The 12,114-nt window shown below is 48.1% G+C and overlaps 1 protein-coding gene across 5 annotated transcripts in view; it reads left to right on the forward strand.

Moving 5' to 3' along the window:
• plxnb2b (plexin b2b) overlaps window positions 1-12,114 on the forward strand; it is a 113,656-nt gene that overhangs the window by 12,984 nt on the left and 88,558 nt on the right. Inside the window, exon 2 of one of the 5 annotated variants that reach the window (XM_088645633.1) lies at window positions 142-312. The exons of 3 other annotated variants lie outside the window; for them this stretch is intronic. The gene's annotated coding sequence lies outside the window, so the exon portion shown is untranslated. Of the gene's footprint in view, window positions 1-141; window positions 313-1,100; window positions 2,559-12,114 lie in introns of those variants that run through there. One more of the 5 variants, XM_088645636.1, reaches the window with a different exon arrangement.

The raw sequence follows: 12,114 nt of genomic DNA on the forward strand, positions 1-12,114 counted from the left end.
CTGTGGGACTGGAAGCTTCAGAGATCCATTTATACCTTGCGGCGCAATCTGTCGGCTGATCAATAATTTAATTATTTCGGTAAAGCGGCCTCGATCTGATGCTATCTCACCTTTCCTCGTTTCCTTTTCGGTTTATCCCAGGCGTGTCTTGACAAGGCAGGGGCCGTGTCCTTGAACAGAGCTGCGCCGTGTCTGGGCAGGTTCTGCCTCCGGGCAGCCCAGCACACAGGCAGGGCTTCGTTGGGATCGTTAGCGACTGGCAACAGTTGACAGGAAATTAAACCCGTGACTGACGCCGGAGATCGGGCAAAGGTAACTCGGCGTTTCTTTCTGGGTCAGCAGCTGCCATGCGAGAGGTGCAAAATTTAGGCCGAAAGGCCGAATCGCAGGGACAGAAATGCCAGACAGACGTGCAAATTTGCACGAGCGCCGGTGTAAGCAAGTCAGCAGTGCTCAGCAAATAGTCACGCCAACAATAGTAACAATCGCACCCATTGCTGTGCATCTGCAGACGTGTTACTGCCTTGTGGTCACGGCGCTGGTACCAGGCTAATGTTGGATTGACTGAGGGCCTCTGTGTCCATTTAAGCTCTGGCAGGCCTCCGCTCCGAGCAAGGCAGGACAGACGCAGCCTGGCTTCTGGGTTATCAGCAGAGTCTTCCCAGTCGTGGTCCAGGCGTGCCACACACTTCTGAGCTTCGTTCCACCTGGCCTTCGTGAGAGAATCGATGCCTTGATTGAGCTAACTGAATTCAACAGAATATTTCAGTTCTGTTTATAGTCACTAGTTGGGGATTTTATTTCACTTACAAAACACAACAGTTAATCCTCTAATTGACTCAGTGAAGGGTCCGACTGAGTCACTGGGGTTTCAGCTGGAATGAAAACTAGCAGGTCCAGGACAGGGAACTACTGGTCTAAGATATACTCCTCTCCTGTGCGGCCTGTCTATCTGAAGTTCTGCTTGTTTCTAATGAGCTGGGGTGAGCTCCAAGCTCTGATGGACAGTTGAGCTGATTTAAAAACACAAAAAGGTAGCTTCCTCTTAGATTAATTTGTAGAACTACATCTTCACTTTACGGAACATTTGCTGGGGAGATTTGAATATCCTGAGCAAGTGTTGAACACATCGGTTTTTGCTTAAATACCAGCACTATATATGCAGATTTGAATATATTTACTGTCTACATGGAGAAAATTTCTCCATAGTTTTTCTGCCTGTATGCAATAATAAGCGCTTATCGGCTCCTCTTTGACCTCGTTAGTTCTAGTGTCCAGGAACACGCTTGTTTCAGAGGTGTAGCTGAAGGAACGTCCAGCTTCCCGGGAGGATCTTTCTGGTAGACGTCGGGATGTGGACACACTGCGCTCCGAGCAAGGCAGGACAGACGCAGCCTGGCTTCTGGGATAGTGCCATTTATAATGGACAGGTGACTAAACAGCCGGTGGGACTTGAGACGTCAGTGCTGCTTTGCCTGGTTCATGATCCGTGACACCGGGATCGTCTCCAATATGTTTCAGTCCTTTTTTTATTCTGCTCTCCCCCGAAAGCTGTTTGCATCTGTGGACTGTCAGCTCCGAGAAGGAACGTCTCCGGCACGCCAGGCAGGAGGCAGGGGAAGAGGGATTGTTCCTGTCAGGCCTGCTGACACACAGGGATCTGTCTCCCGGAGAGAGATGCTTATCTTTCCCATTACTTGTGTTGAAGCCCGAGATTCGATACCATTTTCTTATTCGGAACTTGCAAGGACTTTGTAATCTTTGTTATGCGTTGCGTGACGGCAGAAGTTAAACATCACCTACATGTGCAAGGTATTTGCAACACTCTTGCAAACATATTGTACCTTGACACAGATCCTCCTGTTAGAGATCAAAGCATCTGCTTTTAGCGTTTTCATGCGTGTTTTTTTTTAAGCACCCTAGAGAGAAACGAGAGTTCCTCTTAACAGAAAATATGAAGTTTAAGATGCCTTAAAGAAAAACAGGATTGGTTGTTAAAGAGCAGAGCAGTGTCTTCAGGGTTAGCGTCTGGCTCTGGCCAGCAGTTAAATTAAAGTACTTTTAGTCTGCTGTCTTGTCACACAAGAGAAAGTGGTTAATCTTGCTGATAATACTTGGGGGGTTGTGATGGTGAGGCACTACTCTGTAGAGTCTCCTGTGGGCGAGGTGGGTTTCTTGGTGGAGTCTGAACTGACAGGAAGTTAGAAGCTGCACAGGTCACAGTAAAACACACAGGGCTGCAGAGACAGGTGCCTTGTTAGTACTGGTGACCCACTTTTTGATTTTTTTGGTTTCAGTTTCGTTAGAACACAGCTGCTTGACGCTCAGGAGTTCCCACAGCTGAATGTTTTGGGCTGTGTTCAGTATTGGGGGCCTTTTTTGTGTTTTGTAACTGAGAGGTAGTAAAACAGAATGGAAAGTTCATCTGAAAGGAAGATTCATCGCCGGGTCTCGTCAAGCCTCTCTGGTGAAGTACGCTTACTGGAATCCAGACAGTCCTCCAGATGTTTGTGCATTGCGTGTTGAAGTGGGCGAGTTGTTCAGAGATTACGATCCAGGTAGGATTTATTTGTTTAAATATTGCTGATGTAATGTGCTGTCCATGATGCCATCCATCTGGCTCAAGGCTCTTGAGTCCTGGGTTTGATTGTGGACGGTGGGAGCCTTCTTTGTGGAGTGTGGGCCCCCACTCCCCCCTCCCCGGCCTCCTGGTGCCCTGGGTTATTTCCACATTCTAAAACAGGGGTTCCCCACCCTGGTTCCGGAGGTCCACACCCTTGCTGCCTCGCGTTCCAGCCCCGCTCGCAGTTACACAACTGGGCTATTAATCGGCGTTAATAATAGACTTACTAGGACCTGCTTGACTGTTGTTCAGATCTGAAATGTGTTTCGCCTTGCCTTGTAATCATGGCATTTCATAAGTAACATTAAAATCCCAATTACGGATAGTCCAGTCAGGCCACTTGTTAGTTCGTTTAAGGCTTTGATGAGATATTTGAGCTGGGCAGGAATTGGGAACCCTTGGTCTAAAGACATGCGGTGTGGGTAAAACAGTCCCCTGTCTGTGCCCTGTACCCTGTGCCCTGTGTGGGTCTGGCATCCTGTCCTGGTGTGTCCTGCTGTGTGCCTGTCATCTGCCAGGTGAGGTGCTGGCTCTCCAGGAGCCTGAATTGGCCAGGACAGGTATTGAGAGTGAATGTTTTTTATCATTTTGCTCTTTCATCCCGATCTGCTTTGTCTAAAATTGTTGCAACTGGTCATGTAGCTAATGCAGGGCTAGGATTGTTTTTCCACCTCAGGTATTTTGTTGAAGAGTTTCTCCTTTCTTTATAAAAATGGACTTGAAAGGCGAATGTAATTATCCACTGTTCTCATTTACTGTGAACACAGAGAAAATGTTTGCTATAAATCTCTCTGCAAAGTCTGGAATTTTTCACTGCCTTGAGGGTATATATTTTTTTCATTAAAATGGCTTCAGTGAAACAGTTATTTTCACTGCTGTACACATTATGAAAAATTTCATTAATAGAAAGGTGGAGAGTCTAATTAGGGTGTTTCGCAGTTGAATTAAATGCGTAGTGGAAAATTAAATTTGAAGTTGGTGACTACAGTTGCTGAGCTGGTGTCATAAGATTTATGTGGAACTACAGTAACCTTCAAGTGTCTTATCACAGGCGAGTCTGTTTTTATAGTTGCTTCTAGGGCTTTTCTTTTTTTGCCTTAAATGCTGATTTGTAATTGTATGTAAATTGGATCCTTTTCATTAGATTAACTTTGGTTACTATTTCCATGAGGCAGGAAATAAAGGCGTCCACTTTTCCAGCATTCAGAATTGTCTCAAAGAAAATGGGTAAAATAGACTGTGGACTGAGAACACTCTTGATTAATGAATATGAAGCCATACAGATATGGGGTGAATGCTCCAATTGGGGTGATGTAATTATAGGAGTACCTCCGAGATCTGTGTTATGACCACTGCTCTTGAATTACTTCATGATCTAGTTTCTGGGACGAAACTAGTTTTTTTTAGGTGTGCTGACAGCAAACAAGGAGAATTGGCAAACACTGCAGAAGCTGCAAAGGAAATTTGAAAAAGATTTAGATAAAATTCAAGACTGGTGAAATACAGAGTGGTCTATTTGTAAAATATATGCAAACTGCAATTATAAGATGGGCTTATCTCTAATTATACAGTGAGCTTCAAGAACAACACCAAATTGGTTTATGTAGATCTGTCATTTACTTTACTTTATATGCTGCATTACTTCTAGATACTATTGACAGTAGTGTCAATTTCAATCAATAAATAGGAAAGCAGAATGGCATGAAATGCAACTAAAATGTCAAACTTAAATTAAAGGAGGTTATGTTATTATTCCACAGTAAGACCTCATTAAGAATATTATGCATACTTTTCATCACCACAAAAGATATGACTGACCTGGAATCATACCAGCGAAGCGGAACCAGCTACCTTCTGTGAATTGGTAACTGAGGACAGGAGAACCTGCTTTACACAAAGGGTTGTGGAAGTATGGAACAAGCTGCCACCTTGTTGAAGCCAACACCCTGACTTCCTTCAAGAAGCTACTAACAACAAGATGAGCTGCATTTGGACAGCTTTTTCCAATGCTAAAAGTTCCTGATTCAGTATTCTTTGAACTTAATTGTATACATGCTACAAGTGTAGCACAGTAGGCTGGGTTCTTCATACTGTTTGGAAAACGTGCATGTCTTATTGTCTGTGGGACAGAATGGGAGCTCGTAGCGAAGGTTTTGTCTGATAAATCGCTTCGGGGACTGGTGTGGTTGAATTCTCGAGTCATTCTGCTCTGCATTGCACATGAACGTGCCCTTTAACAACACATGTGGTCAGTGTCTTTCACTGAGGAGTAATCTGTGGGTGGAGGAGGTTCGCTGCTTGTGTGAAAGGTTTTTATAACTTATTGCACAACACAGAAGCGTTACTAATATTTCATGTTGCTACTTACACAGCTATTTGTGGTGCAGGTCCGCATTTTCAAGCGGACTGATCTGAAACCTGAAAGTTAAATATAAATCAATGCAGTGTAAATGATGTCCATATGATATGGACCTTTTACCCATCCATTCCTTTTCGACCTGCTTTTCCAATTCAGGGTGATGGGGAGCCGGAGCCTATGTCCGCAAGCACACTCACACACAGACACAGTCTCCAACACGTGCACACGAACTCGCACCAGAGCCAGTTTTCCCAGAAGCAAAAATACCTATTAGCATGTGTGGCACCCGGAGGTAACCCATGTGAATTTGGGGAGACCATACAAACTCCACACGGATAGCACCCCAGGACCTGGGCCCAGGGCCCCAGTACTGTGTGGCGACGATGCTAACCTCTGTACCACTGTGCCACCCATGGGTTGTGTATATTAATCGAAATGTTAAAAAATGAGGAAGAAAGTACTTCTGCTTGGCTTCTTTTGCAGAAATGCAGCTTTTAATTTGCTTTTGGACTTGTTTGGTCGCACCCACAAAGACGCATGAGGCCTGGGAGGAGCTGATGTCATTTTTGTTGTGCGTTTGTTGTCCTAAGCCGTTGTGAGGTGCCTGCTTTCTGCCGTTTCTGTCAGGAATGTGGCAGGCCCACCCAGACAGGCCAAAGAGCAGCTGTCCCAGAGTTCAAACACAGCCACAGCACAAATCACCCCGCTGATCAGTATTGATCTCCTTGCACCAGGCAGCTAGGTTCGGCTGTTATCAATTATCTAGGGAGGAATGGAGTTGGTCTTGGTGCCACATTTCACAAACGGGATTTTTTGGGCGTTAAAGAAATCTAGCTTCGGATCCTCGCTCATTACCTATGTTTTTTTTTTGCGTCCTGCGAGGAAGTCATTTGTGAAAAATTGATTCGAAATTCACACAAAGCAATCCCCCCCACCCTTCGAGATCGGAGTTTTTGCTTCTTCAATTAGAAGAATTTTCACACTGCTGAGCTCCCTGCGTCTCCACACGTTGGCACATCCAGGAAGAGCTCGGAGTGAAAATTGCCTGGAGTTTTGTACTTGCCCTCTGTGTTCTGCCGAGGCTTGGTTGAGCACACCCCTTCCATTGTTGCAGTTCATTTTAAAGCCGTAAGCCTCTGAACTAAGCTGCCGTGACTAAGCAGAGGTTTGTCTCTTTTTACTTTTGCGTTTAACCCTTGAATTGGCTGGCTGGCTGTGGGCTAGGAGGCGCCGCAGAGAGCCAATTTCCTTAACCAGGTCTGGTTGGTACTGTACTGGAGAACAGACACGGGGATCTCGCAGCATTGGAAAGATCTGCTGGGATAAAAACCCGTTGATTTCTCTGGTACTGAATGGTCACGTGTACGGCAATGGCCTTTTCTAATTTAGACATAACATCAGAACATTTCTGTTCAAGTGATGAAGTATTGGGTGGAGCAGTGGTTAGGATTGCATTATATGGATTGTCCCTTGTAATCTTAGCTGCATGCAAGTGATCCTCTAGTTTATCGTTTTCATAAGCTTACATACGGCGGCATGCAGTGGTTAGCATTGCCTGGGTTCAGTTCCTGGGGTGCTGTCTGTGTGGAGTTTGTCTGTTCTGTGTGTGTTCATGTGGGTTTCCTCCCACAGTCCAAAGACATGCGGGTAGGTTAAGTGTTCTCTGAGAAGAGTGGCCCTGGTGTGTGTGTGTGTGTGTGTGTGTGTGTGTGTGTGTGCGCCCTCATTTTCTAGATGCCTGAAAATGGAGGAATAATTAAAAAATGAATATGTATTAATTCAGTTATACATTTAATTATTTTAATTGAAACCCCATTTACCGGGCATCCTGGGTGTCTGGATTACCCCCGTCGTGAAAAGAGTATGTGGACACGGGAAATAAGTTTGCATTTATTCTTTCTGTCTGGCTGATGCTTTTCGTAGCCAAAGCAACTTGCGGTGGTTCCCTTTCACACAGCGGAGCCTTGTACTGAAACAACCCAGGTGATCACCTTGCTGAGATTCGAACCCACAACCCCCCAGCAGCCCAGAGACTCATGGCCGCTGCCCCCCAGTTCCTGTAGATAGCAGAGAGGACCAGATTTGCAGGACGCGTATAATCCCTGATCAGGAGCTGCTCGGGCAGGTGGGGCTCAGGCAGCTGGGCCGCGTGAGCAGGTGGTCTCTGCAGCGGCGCGGGTGGCACAGGGAGGAGAAATCACTGTGTCTTGAGCGGCCTCCGTGAAATCGCTCTGATCACTTGGGGCCGCTGTCTGTGCGGCGGCGGCTTCTCTTTGCCTTACCCAGAGGGCCGTGTGCCACTTGGGGCCTCGTCTCGACCGCCGTCCCTCAAACCCCCCAGCGGGGCGATCCAGACCCAGACCTCCTCATCCACCTGAACGCCACTGCCGGCGCGCGCGTGACTGCTGTCCGGCCCTGTGGTTCACAGCTGAGCCTCTGTCTTCGCCAGGCAGAGCCTCGTGCTCCTGTTGGGTGGAGTTTGTGTCAGGACGGCAGGAGATCCGGCCGCGGGTCTCTCGCCGGCTTGGAGCGGACATCTCCTCTGCGTCGCCGGACCTGGAGAAATCTGCACTGCCCGGGTTCCCACACAGGACCCCAGCGACTGACTGGACGGCAGCCTGACAGATCCGGGTCGCCAGCGTGAGCAGCGTGGTTCTGCTCTGCTCCCCGGGCCAGGGTCCGACCCACAGAGCCACTCCCCCGGACGGCTCCAACTACGCGGGGCCTCGTCACCTCCGGAGCCCCGAATCGTCGTGCGGGGTACGGGGGTACAGGGGTACGGTAGGAGTCCTGGCAGGGGTTCACCCTCACAAAGTCTGGTTCATCGCCCAGGTCGGTGTCAAAATGTCAGGTTCGGGTTGCAGATGTCATGTCTTTCATTACTGGTGGCTGAGGATGTTTTTAGGAGGCTTCTGTGCCGAGTGGCATCTGATCCTGGAGGCCCCCGCCGACCGGCCTGCCTGGCGCTGCCCTCGGCTGGTGTCAGCGGCAGACTGTTCCCGAAACCCATCTGCTCTGCCTAATTAGTTTTGGCCGACGCGGGAACTGTAGAGGAATCCGCGCTCTTTAATAAGATGCGGACAGTGGCGTTTATTGAGGTCTGGAGGAAAGAGAGAGCAAATTCATTTAGCTGGTCTCCTAATTAGACTAACTTGATTATGCAAATCGGTCTGCTCTGGGTCCAAAATAATAATTTTCAATCCTGAGTCACATTGCAATATTAATTCTTTTGGCACGCTCCGATTGCGATCTCAGACATTACAGTCACTGCATCCTGTACTCGTCTCTGACAGGAGCCCCTGGTAGACTCCGGTGTCCTGTATTCCTGCCTTAGCTTATATTGTACTTAATGACATAACTACAGAATGCAGGAACGCCAGGAGGCCATTCTGCCCATCTAGTTTGTTTAGTAGTTCGTAGCTAACTGATCTGAGGATCTCATGCAGCTGTTCCCTGAAAGAAGCCAGAGTATCAGTTTCAACAGCATGGCTGGGCAGCTTGTTCCACACTCCCACACCCCTTAGTGTACAAATGTGCCTCCTGTCCTGACTGAAGGATCTCATTGGGCTGTTTCTTGAAAGAAGCCAGGGTATCAGCTTCAACAGCATGGCTGGGCAGCTTGTTCCACACTCCCACACACTTTAGTGTAAAGATGTGCCTCCTGTCCTGACCGAAGGATCTTATTGGGCTGTTTCTTGAGAGAAGCCAGGGTGTCAGCTTCAACACAATGGCTGGGCAGCTTGTTCCACACTCCCGCACCCCTTTATGTAAAGAAGTGCCTCCTGTTTCTCAGATTTAAATGCGCTTGCTCTGTGCTGTGGTTCATGTTTCACTGCTGATATTGAGGACTATATTGAAGAGTCTATAGTAGGAGCCAGAGAGAGGTCTGCCTCTTGTTAATTTTTCTTCATCTTTCTGTTTTGTGTCCCTTTCCAATCTTGTTAAATTTGTTTGTGTCTTCTGTGGAGAAAATCGTGAAAAATCGTTTTTGTGTATTGTTTTTATGCACAACCCTGGTGCGCCAGGTTCTGACGGAGTCACTTATTTTAGTTATTCCCTCCAGCCTCTTTGCCCTGCGACGCTCTTCCCCCTCATCGTGATCGTGTCTGTCACACCAGCCAACCGTGGCCTGGTGCAGAAAGGCCTTGCTTTGATCACGGCCCTACCCCCCCCCCCTCTCACCCCCTCTTGCTACCCAAGAGACTGCGTTCCTGGCCACCCGCTCTCCTGAGAGCAGCCTCCTGGCGCTGTGGCTGCTCTGAGCAGGCCGCGGCTCGCGATGAGATCACAGCAGCACGTACACCGGAGCTGTCTGGCCCACAGGCTTCAGGGCTCTTTCAAGTCGAAAAGAGAAACTTTTTGTTTTCTCGCTCAAGATTTTTTGTTTTGCCAAGACGCCTCGTGGGCCACATCTACCTGAAGGCTGGCGATATCACTTCACAAACAGAGGCAGATGGCTTTCGGATTTAACGCACGAGCTGCTTTGAAGGTCTCGGGGGTGGAGGATGATGCCGCATAATATTCTGAAAATCCACCGAAAACGAGCAAGGCACCCAAGGAGGAAGTCAATAACCTGGCGCTGCAGGTCTCGCCAGCTTCCCTGCTCCGGGGCGAGAGGGTCTGAGCTGTATGTGGTTCATCTCGGACCCGGTCGTGAACGGCGGGAAGTCGGGCTCCGTTCGCAAGAGGGGTGGAGGCAGAGAGGGGAGAGTGCGATCCTGGGGGCGAGAATAAATCCCAGTGACTGTCGAGATGAACTACAAGGGCATGTTGTGATGCGGGCGTTGACTCGGTACCAAAAGGGGAAAAACAATTCTCATCTCCCGATCATAAGATGTTTTCTTCTTACAGTGGGGACAAACTGCAGGTGCGGTTTTGATTATTAGTTATAAGGTAGGAGCAATGCGCAAATCGGAGAGGTCGGACTCGCACTCGCACCACGTAGATCTCCCTTCTCGAGACAAAACCCCACTCTTCGATGGCATCGGTTATCACCACGATAAAGTAACAGGCTCATCCCTGTTCAGCCCAGTCCCTCGGGATCTCCATTCCCTCTCTCTCATGCACAAATGTGCAGGAGATCGCACCCCTCTTTTAAACACTTTGTTCCCAACAAGAACGAACCCTCCTTTGGCACGCCCTGTGAGCAAACGGGGGGAAATGACCGCCCTGAAAATCTGCCGAGGGATTCCACGCTCACACATCTTAAGAATCTGTCGGTACAAGCGTTAAGGATCTGGTTTAAAATATCCACGTTTAAATCCCCAATTCCCTGACAATGCTTAGCGTTAAGAGCCGCTGTGGCAGAGTGCTGCCGACCAAATGTTTCCAAGGGGGTTTGCTGCTGTCGCTGCTTATCCACCACATCTCTGCCAGATGGTGCACAGCGGAGAGCATCTCCTTCCCGATATCCTCTCTCATTAACTCTGTGTCTGTCACGCTCTCGCTGTCTCTCTCCGGAATAAGATCCCTTTTTGAGAGCTGGAGCACACAGCAGCGTGCTGGAGGTGCTGAAGCTAGGAACATGGATATGTTTGAGGTGTGCTCTTTGTTTTGGGGCAGTATTAATTGAGCGGGCATGCCGCCGCCTGGATGAGATTAGGACAGTTTGCCTGACCTCAATATGCGTGATCAAAGGTGACGTTTTCTTGTGATGGTTTCGATTGCCCGCCAGCAAGACCATGGAAATTTAAAAGTCAAGAGCACTTCAGTAGAATGCTAGTGAACCCTTAATGGATTAATTAATCCCTTATTCGGCTACTGAAAGAATGTACATGTGAAACAGCTGGTGTTGTACACAATTAAAAATCGCCAGCTGCGTTTTTTTTCCCCCACATCTTGGTTTGCAACTAGGAACCCCTTGAACACACTTGGGTGAGCATGAGGAAGTGTGGGGACTGCTTGCTCCCTACTGGAGGATCAGTGTTGATTGGAGGAGAAGCACATCCCTCACAGGCGGCACCCACCCCCCCACTGGAGGATCAGTAATGATTGGAGGAAAGGCTTGTCCCTCACAGACAGCACTGCCCCTACTGGAGGGTACAAGCTGATCGGAGGAGAGCCATGACACTCACAGACAGCACTGCCCCTACTGGAGGGTACAAGCTGATCGGAGGAGAGCCATGACCCTCACAGACAGCACTGCCCCTACTGGAGGGTACAAGCTGATCGGAGGAGAGCCATGACCCTCACAGACAGCACTGCCCCTACTGGAGGGTACAAGCTGATTGGAGGAGAGCCATGACCCTCACAGACAGCACCTCCCTGGCCATCTAGTGAATTTTAAAAGTTGTAAAATGCTGACCCATCGACGCATCACGTTCCTCTACGGCGCTGCCCATGCTGGATAGGACAGGTAGGGGTTGCAGTTTTAGTGAATAGCTACAAGTGCTTTGTCACCTCGTTGTGTCAGAGTTGCAAATGGGAGGTTTCTTCTCTCTTCAGAGTTCCACATTCTGCACTACCGGTTTAATGCCAACGGCAGATCCTTACAGCATTTGCTTTTCTTCCTGCGTCACTGATGCCTGATGGCCAGCTTGCATTGGGGAACATCGAGGAATCGAATTTGCAGGGGCTGACGAGTGTCACTTGGAACACGTTGGCAGAATTTACCAGCCCTACAGCAAAAACAGTTCTTTGGGAGATCTTTTCCAATCTACTACCTATAAAAGCTGAGATTTGATTTCTGATAGTGAGCAATTTTCTGAAAGAGCAATTCTTTCTCTTCTATTATTGCATACGTTTTTGCATTGTGACCTCTGAGGTCTTCTATCCATTTCTGCAAGAACCTCAAGCAAGTATTGTTTGCCTTATCAGCCTTCTCATAGGATTGAAGATTTTGTGCTCCTAGGGACTTTTCAGCTTCTGAAGGGCCGCTGTGGATGGTTTATAAATACACAAATGTGCAGTGCAGCTCCGATTCCGTCACTGGCTTTAATCTTTAGTTATTGTTGAGTGTTCTTCCGCCAGTGGACAATACTGTAGTACTTCAAAATTGAAATCATATGGACATCCGTTACGGCCTTTTCTGCTGTAAATCGTCCAAGACTGAATTTTGGAGTTGGATGAATTGCACACCAGACAGAACTTGTACACCATAGAATAATCAACATTTTTGACCCCTTAGTAATGC

The sequence above is a fragment of the Lepisosteus platostomus genome, chromosome 9 (assembly GCF_059453375.1).
Source record: "Lepisosteus platostomus isolate fLepPlt1 chromosome 9, fLepPlt1.hap1, whole genome shotgun sequence".
NCBI lineage: Eukaryota > Metazoa > Chordata > Actinopteri > Semionotiformes > Lepisosteidae > Lepisosteus > Lepisosteus platostomus.